At 33.0% G+C, this 9369-nt stretch overlaps 1 long non-coding RNA gene across 2 annotated transcripts; it reads right to left on the bottom strand.

The window, feature by feature from the left end:
* Positions 1-7161: 7161 nt before the first annotated feature.
* LOC129870979 (uncharacterized) lies at positions 7162-9023 on the bottom strand. Of its 2 annotated transcripts, none has more exons than XR_008762164.1 (3): positions 8697-9023; positions 7503-8493; positions 7162-7398 (listed from the first exon to the last, which is right to left on the bottom strand). It is a non-coding gene; the product is annotated as an uncharacterized LOC129870979 (long non-coding RNA). The 2 variants fall into 2 exon arrangements; XR_008762165.1 differs by having other exon boundaries at positions 8405-8493; positions 8697-8965.
* Positions 9024-9369: the final 346 nt, after the last annotated feature.

Below are 9369 nucleotides of genomic sequence, written 5' to 3'. Positions count from 1 at the left end.
GGAATTTTAAAAATGATTTGTGAACGTTTTGCATAAAATATTTATGCATTATTTTAAGCTTAAAGAATGATTATTTTCATCTTTGATTTAGAAAGAGTTTGAGCATGAGTTGAGTTTGAAAAGTCTCTTACTTATTATTTTGAGCATGAGTATTTTGAGTATAAACGAGTTGAGCATTTTTACATTAAAACGTCTATTTTGAGAATGAATTGAGGGGTTAAAATTATGTTTAGAATGCATTAATATTTACTGCATTCATTGAGTTGAGATTGTATCAAATCTAAAGAAAAGAGTTTAATGATTGAGATGAGTTGATTTTGAAAAGAGTCCAATGAGACTAAATGAGTTGATTTGAACTAATTCCAAAAGAGACTAAATGAGTATTTTGAGTATTTTACTCACTTGATAGATATGAGCATATTGAGTCTTGGGAGGAGTATCGAGCACCGAATTATGTAAGAGTATAGTCCCTACTCGAATCCCATGAACTACGTAGCCAATGTAGGAAAGTATTGAACCATTAAAGTCAGATATTTCCCATTTCACTGTCATGACATGATATAACTTGATTGATTATTGAATCCATAATTGGTTGATTTGTTCATACCCTAGCAAAGTATTGAATAGTCGTAGCAACAACGTCGGCTCATTGCACATCACTGGCTCATAGGTGATGATTGTCGGTTAGATAAACTCCTAAATTGAGTAGATTGTGCATGATATGATTGGTTTGATTGAGATTGTAGAAGATTAAGTCGAATTGTAAAACATTGCTAAATTCTAATTTGCATACCTGTTGAGTCAAGTCCTTTGAGTTTATTATTAAGTTAATTGAATACTTTATTGTGATTAGATTGGATTGGATTGTATGTGATTGAATTGGATTAGATGGTATATGATTGGACTGAGTCGGATTGTATATGATTAGATTGGATTGGATGGTATATGATTGGATTGGATAGAATTGTATATGATTGGATTGGATCGGATTGTATATGATTGGATTGGATCGAATTGTATATGATTGGATTGAATTGGATTGTACATGATTGGTCTCTGTTTAAACCGCATTCTTACTTTAGACTTATGACACCTTGATTGAGTCTCTCTTACCTTTCTGATTTGAGATATCTGAACTGGTATTATTCTACCTTAGTGCATGTTTCATTCTGCCATATTACATACTCGTACATTCCACGTACTGACGTCCATTTGGACCTGTAAAGTTTCATGATGCAGAGACAGATTTAAGAGATCATCAATAGGCGTTCTGTTGAGGATCTATTCACACTCAGCTTATTGGTGAGTCCTCCCCTACATTCGGAGGATACCACTTATGTTATTCTTGCGTTGAGTTTAGTCTTTTCATTCTGATTTGAGATAACCATGAACCTATCATTGACACTAATTAGATAGTAGTGATAGAGTCTTCATAGACTAGATAGTGATAGGTCGATGGAGTATTTTATTTCCTTGAATTGTTCTTATCAGACTATTTTAATGACATAGATTGGAGTTCGATTTGTTGTCCCATGACCTTTCTTTCTTGAGTTAGATTGTTGATTGGGATTGTTCATCTAATTATCTCTTTATTTTAAGTCTTCCGCTAATTGAATGAATGAACGGATGTGTCATCAGGCCAAGTGGTTCGCTTAGGAGCCAGTAATGGTTTTTGAGTGTCGGCCATGTCAAGGCTACCCTCCTGGGGCGTGATATTACTAAACTATTAAATGTACTTATATTCTCAATCTTGATAACTATTATGATCTGTATATATCAATTATCGTTTTGATTTATTAAAAGGTGAGATTCTGAGATAGGTCAATATGTCTGGTAGATTGGATGATAATAATATATATTGGTGAAATAATAAGTTAGTTATTGGAATCCATGTCTCGATATAGAGATTGATGATATGCCTTTTTGAGAAGCTTATAAGTTTTCATCGTGTCAAATCTTGCAAGTGGATTTATGAATCCGACACATGAAATAAGTTAAGCAGTTCTCTAAAGAAAATTAATCTTTAAATTAAATTCGTCAGTAATTTAATTTATTGATTAGTATCTGTAATCTTAACATGGGGAATTACATAAGTGTTTAATGAGGAATTTTGAAATATAAATGAAGGAGTGCAATTACGAATTTCTAGTGAAATTATTTGTAATTTATTAAGGTAAGAATAATATCAAATTAATTATTTGAATTATTTTCATAATAGGGAGCCTCAGTTAATTCTGTGGTCCCTACGGTGACCATAATTAACTAGAACTTAAAATCTTGTTTTCTTCTCCTTTTTGGACTAGGAAAAGGTCCCTATAAATAGGGGTTCTCCTAACCTAGGATAGAGAGAGAGTTTTCTATACAATACTTGCCCACCCAAGTGTTGAGAGAGTTCGGCTGTGAACTTGGGATCACTGTAGAAGATCGCAGACTGCACTCTAACTTGTGGATTCGCTTGAAGGTATTTGCTCACGCTTCAAGGGGTATTTATCAAATTAAATTTCAAAAAGTTTATATGTTCTAGCATGATAGTACGTGTTTTAGCATAAATATCACGCCCCGGGAGGGTACCCTAGACGTAACCGGCACTCAGAAACCATTTCTGGCTCCCAAGCGAACCACATAGCCTGATCACACATCCGTTCATTCATTCAATCAGCGGAAGACAAAAACAATAAAGAGAATATTTGGTGGGCAACTCAAAACATCAATCTAACTCAAAGAATAAAGGCCATGGGCCAACAAATCAACTCTAATATTTGTCATTAAAAATAGTTGGACAAGAATAATGTAAGGAAAGAAATACTCAATCGACCCTTCACTTTCTAGTCTATGAAGCCTCTATCACTAATATCTAATTGGTGCCAATGACATGTTCATGGCTACCTCAATTCAAAATGAAAAGGGCTAACTCGATGCAAGAATGATATAAGCAGTGTCCTCCGGATGTAGGGAAGGACTCACCAATACGCTGAATGTGTATAGATCCTTAATGGTGCTTCTATTGACGATCTCTTAAACCTGTCTCTGCATCATGAAACGATGCAGGTCCAACTGGACGTCAGTACATGGAATGTACGAGTATGTAATATGGCAGAATGAAACATACCTCAAGGAAGAATAACGTTGGTTCAAATATCTCCGAATCAGAAAGATAAGAGAGACTCAAATAAGGCGTCATAAGTCTAAAGTAAGAATACATTTTTTAGGCAAAGACCAATCACATATCATACAATCCAATACAATCATACACAATACGGTTCAATCAAATCGTATACCATCCGATTCAATCCAATCGTATATAATCGGTTCAATCCGGTCATATACGATCCGATCAAATCCAATCATATACCTTTTCATCGTACACTATCCAATCACATATCATATAATCCAATCCATCACACATCACCAAATCCAATCATATAAAATCAACTCAACAATCAACTCAAAGGACTCAACTCAATAACTATGTAACAACTCACTCAAGTGTCCCCAGCTCTAATAAGAAATGGTTTAGACGGGACCAATCACATACCATTCAACTCAATCTGACTCAGATTACTATCAAGACCTATTTGGGAGTTTCTCTTAACCGACAACCATCACTTATGAGCCAGTGAAAGTACAACAAACCAAAGTTGTTTCTGCGTTCGTTCATACTTTGCCAGGGTATGAACGAATCAACAACTCATGGATCCAATCCAACCAAGTCCTATAATGTCAGGACAAAACTCTCGGGGAAGCATCCAACTTTAGCAGTTCAATCCCCCCTACGTTTGGCAACACAGGTATTGGGTTCGAGTATGGACTATACTCTTGCCTAATTCGGTGCTCGATACTCCTCCCAAGACTCAATGCTCATAAAACTCCATCCAATCAACTCAATTAACTCATATCGACAAGTCTTATTACAACCTTGTCAGCTCATCAACTCTATCACGATCAAATCTCTTCCAATCATACTATCCGAGCAATCTCAATCATATCTTTCAAAAGAAATTTAAATGCACATTTATAGCAACATATGGACATAACCAATCATTTCCTCCATCCATTTGAGAAATCTTTGAGACTCATCACAATTTCAAGACTTTAAATCGACACTTAATAATAGGAAACATTTTTAAAAAAATAACATCCTTTATCAAACCTATATAATTAAAAAGATCAATAAAACATATTTAACAACTCATCTTCATCAACTCATACTCACATAAAGGCTCATACAAACATAATCACATGGTTAAAGAGCTCAATAAGACATATTAACAAGTAAAATGCTCAACTCATTTATAATCAAAATACTCGTGTTCAAAATAATTGAAAGACTCCTCAACTCAACTCATGCTTAAACTCTTTTTAAATCATAGATGAAAATAATCATTTCTTAAACTCAAAAATAGTGTATAAATAGTTTATGCAAAAATGCTCACAAATCATTTATTTAAAACTCCTTCTCAAAAGATCCTTTATTTTCAAAATACTCATAAGACTCCAATCAACTCAGATTATGCAAATCGCATATCACATAATCACATTAGACTCCAATCCGCTCCATCACATAACATCCTCATCAATATACCTCTTCATCAATCATTCTACACATATTAAATAAGCACCATTCACGTCATCACTCACATCGTCATCAAAACATCATCATCACATCATCATCATATATTATCATTTACATCATCGTCAAACATTATCATCACATCATTGTCAAGTATCATCATCACATCAATCATCAAACATCTACCCCAAAATCCTTATTTTTGTCCTATGTTCATTTTATAGAAGCAAAGGGACATTCTTAACTAACAAATTCATTCATTCCTTTCTAACAATACATATATACACACAACTATCCATCTCAACCTCAAGACATTTATGACAAGAAATCTCATCTTGGGTTCATGTGAATGAAACATGAACCCATACTTTCAACAAAACTCAACTCAAGAATATCGTCAATACCTATAAATCTATATACAAAGATACATTTGTAGTTAATAATATGAAAAATAACTATTTAGTAACTCAAGTCATTAAAATCATCAATCAACCATTTGTATCTAAAAACATTCCATAGTTTAGGGAAAACTTTCAAGAAAACCTTTCTAGAAGGTGTAACTCTTTCACAACTCCTAATCAACACATCTATGGGCATATGGAAGAACTCAATCCATATTTTAGGTTAGTCTTACATACCTTGTTTGAAGACTTTGAAGAAAACCTTGTGTTGGGTCTTCAATGGAGAACTCAAATCTTGAAGCTCTTGTAACTCTTCTTGTTGGAGGAGGATTTGGAGAAGAAGAAGAAGAAGAAGAGAGGGAAAATTTTAGAGCTTTTTAGAGAGAGAGAGAGGACTGAAAAATGGTCCCAAAACGTTCAAGGATAGGGTATATATAATTAGGGAAAAGTCCAAGTTGCCCCTCTTCAAAAATCTGAAAAATTGGGCAAAAACCTTGCTGGCGCTATAGTGGCGCGGCACGCCACTGCAGCGCCAAGCCAAAATAGGCTTAAAACCCTCCACATCTAATAGTGGTGCATCGCGCCAAGCCCCAAACTACTGAGGTTGTTTTATGGCGCTATAGTGGCGTGGGGCGCCACTGGAGCGCTAAGCCTAAATTTCGCCCATGCCAGAATATTCCTGCATTACTAGTCCGTAGTAAAATGGCCTTAACTTTTGACTTCAAACTCCAAAAATTGCAATCTTGGTGGATTTGGAAAGAAGACTCAAATACCTTTAATTTGGTAGGTCGTGGTCCACCCAGTTCTTTATATCCTAGGAGATATGGTCGTTTGACGTTGACCCTTATACTAACTCGTCCGAAAACTTAATCGATTGGAGTTCTTTGGACTCGACTTGGTGTTAGAGATCCCTTATGACCCCTAAACACATCTAACACACTTCAAATACTTAGGAATTAATCCTAACTCATGTGTAGAATTACAAGTCCTCCGGTCCGAGTCTACCCACACGTGAAGAAATGTTTGAGTCTTTGCGAAAAAATTTCTGAGGTGTCACAATAAATGTATGTCTTATCTATTATTCATGTAAAAAGTATGATTCTAGTATGCTTCCGTTGTACGTATAGTTTTCCAACACATAATTAATTGGGACTTAAAGTCATCATATTATTATTATGATGCATCAAAATTCGAACTTGATATTGTACTTTTTAATGGAGTAAGACTTGAATTCATACGCTTACTTCAATCAATGACATAATAAATCAAATCAATATGAATTTCTAGATTCTATATCAAATATCATGGATAAATAGTAAGTTCCATTACCTATCAGTTAAGCACTATATATGCTATATTATATACACCGTTATCTCAAACAAATTTAACGTGACTAAAAAAATGTACAAATAAATGAATTTATCTCAAAGATGATGAAAAATGAATTCGGATTAGTCTTCAACTTTTCTTTTATTAATAATCCAGCCCAGAGAGAGAAATTATTTCAAAGAAAACGAAAAATGAATAAAGGGAAATAACCTATTGAACTTCCTGTGGACAGTTGTGAGTACATAACGTAATTCCGCAAGTAAAATCTTTTTCTGAATTGACTATGCCGATAGTCGTCTAATTATACCGAATAGGCATAAGACCTTTTAACAACTCCGATCCTATTCATTAGCAACATATAGATGGAGAACTTTGGGACGATAGATCTTTTATTCATGTGTCTTATCTTTTCTTCCTAGGAATTACGCTTTCAATAAATATTTATGGCTTAAGAAATACATTAGCCATAGGCTCAGATATATTTAAATTATGATGAATATAAATTTGCATGCCTCTATTTACATATAGGCATACAAAAAAGTAGTTTTAAATATGGTATTACTATGAAGGTTATGCGGGAAGATCACGGGGGCATATTAAAGAGATGTGTGCGTAGTGGATGATTTATTTCTAAAGTAGACATTCACAGTGGTTAATTATTTTATAGTAACAATTTTAGTTTTGTGTATTTTTATAAGACATTATTTTTACGCATAAAAAAATAAAAAATAACACACAAAAAACCTTTATAATTTTTTTCTTTTCAAATTGCAAAAAAAAAGTTATGTTTACTTATTACCAAAATTACATAAAGAAAGTACCAAGTACAAATAAGAAATTTAAATTTATATAATACAGGGACACAGTTCGATAAAAATTATTAATTTTCGCTCAAACTTTGTAGGTTACGTCTAAGAATCCACTTTATAAGATCTACAGTAAACTGTGTTATTTAGAATTCAAAATTAGTAAACTTAAATTATGAATTTCCCCTCTAATCCAATACAAGTCGTTAGGAACGTTGCCCGGGTTTTGGTTCTTCATGATCAGCTTCTTCCTTATTTCATGGTCATCGGCGGTGGCGGACTAGATCATCCTCTGTGTGCCAACAAGAAAAATAATTTATTGTTAGAAATCTATACTAAAAACAATTAGTATGAACGAAAAAAAGAGAGAAGAAATCAATAAAATTAAATCCGTACAGATGACCACGCATATTTGGCGTAGGCGAAGGATTGGGTTTAATCGGGGCCTGCCTGTTACTGTGACCTCTGATTAAACCCATATTCTCTTCGAAATTGATAGTGGAGGACAAGTTTAAGTTCCTCGATTCGTTTCGCAGATACAATGATAAAATAAGAAATATTACGTCGAATGAAATAGTAGCAATTTTCTTCATTTTAAATTGGGTGTTGTTAAAATGAGGTAGAAGACTCATAGAGTCAATTGTTTAATAAATATATCTTAAAATACACATTTTTCAATAATAACGCGTTGCTGTACCCATAATTTTGAGCCAAAGCTCTGAGTCTGAATAGATAATCTCCAGTCAAACAAGGGAAAAAAGTAGACAGAATTCATTAATTATTATTGTCGAGGAAAATTTTATTAGTTCGGCTGATTGATTATCTAACTTCTTACTTTGCTAATGAAGGTGATTACCCAACTTATAGTTCCCTATTTCATTTTTCTTTCCACAACTCCAATTTAAAAAAGAAGAAAAAGTGATCAGCACAATATATGTTTGAAGCAGGAAGAAAATTAGGATCAACATATAATTTTTTTCTTAGTAAAATTTTTCACTTCGTCATTATTCTCACATTATTGTTATCAGTCTCGAGTATATCATCTGGCATCAAGAATATAATATTAATAGTTCACATGTCTTTAGTTCTTTAACACAAATTCAATTATTATTCTGAATCATTAATTTAGGAGTAAACAATTTGACAATATGTTTTGCAAGAAAAGAACATCTCACAGTTTGCTTCAATTCGACTATTGATTTCACAATTTTTCCAGAAGAATTTAAATTTACACAGTACATTCCATCCACAAAAAAAAAAAAAAAACTACAAAATTATTTTTTTATACTACTATATACCATCCAATGCAGTTGTTCAATCCAAGGTTTTGGATCTTCAGGATGAGCTTCTTCCTTATTTCATGATCATGGGAGGTGGACTTATAAATCTGCATTCAACACGATAATCAGAATATAATATGTTATAAATCTTTTGTAAGAAAAAGAGATACTTCCTTCGTTTTGAATTATTTAGTACTTTTCACTTTTTGAGGGTTAAATTTGATTGATATTTAAAGCTAATTAAATGAATTAAATCAACTAAATATTTTTAAATTAAAATTTTAGATATTCAAAAACTATATGTACTTACTGATGATCACGAGCATTTGCCATTGGGGAAGGATTGGGTTTAAATGTCTGCCTGATGCTGCGACCTCTCATCTGACTCGTCTCTATAAAATCGGCAGTGGACAATTCCAACATCCTCGATTCGCTTTGCGCACACAATGATAATATAAGAAATATTACGAGAAAATTAAATGTACTAGTACCAATTTTCTTCATTTTTTTCCTGACCTTGTATGTCACACAATTAATGTTTGTGTTAAATTGAGAAATTGAGTGATTTGATTTGAAGTTGTAGGGAATTAATAAATATACATACCTCCTAAAGTACTCATTTGGCCATTTTTGTTACGCGTTTTTGGACTTACAAATCTATATAGCTTTGTGTCAAACCTCTTATGTTTTGAATGGAAAATGTGCAGTCAAATAAAGACAACTATAGTCGGAATTCATAAATTATTATCGGCGGAAAGACAATGAGTTGGTAAAGATGATACACATACACTTTAGTTAGGCACAAAAGTAATATTTTTCCTTTAGTTGAAAACTGCCAACTTGGTGAGAAACCTTGTTGGGAGATGGAAATGATTATTATTTTTTTGAAAAAAAAATAAAGAAAATTTCCCAAATAATTACTATAAGTATTTTAATTATTCTTCTTCACTACAGTTTATCTAATTACATTTCATAATTATAGT

Source organism: Solanum dulcamara, chromosome 10, assembly GCF_947179165.1.
Source record: "Solanum dulcamara chromosome 10, daSolDulc1.2, whole genome shotgun sequence".
In the NCBI taxonomy this organism is placed as follows: Eukaryota; Viridiplantae; Streptophyta; class Magnoliopsida; order Solanales; family Solanaceae; genus Solanum; species Solanum dulcamara.
The sequence above is the reverse complement of the archived record's forward strand: the minus strand, read 5'-3'. Positions and strand labels throughout refer to the sequence as shown.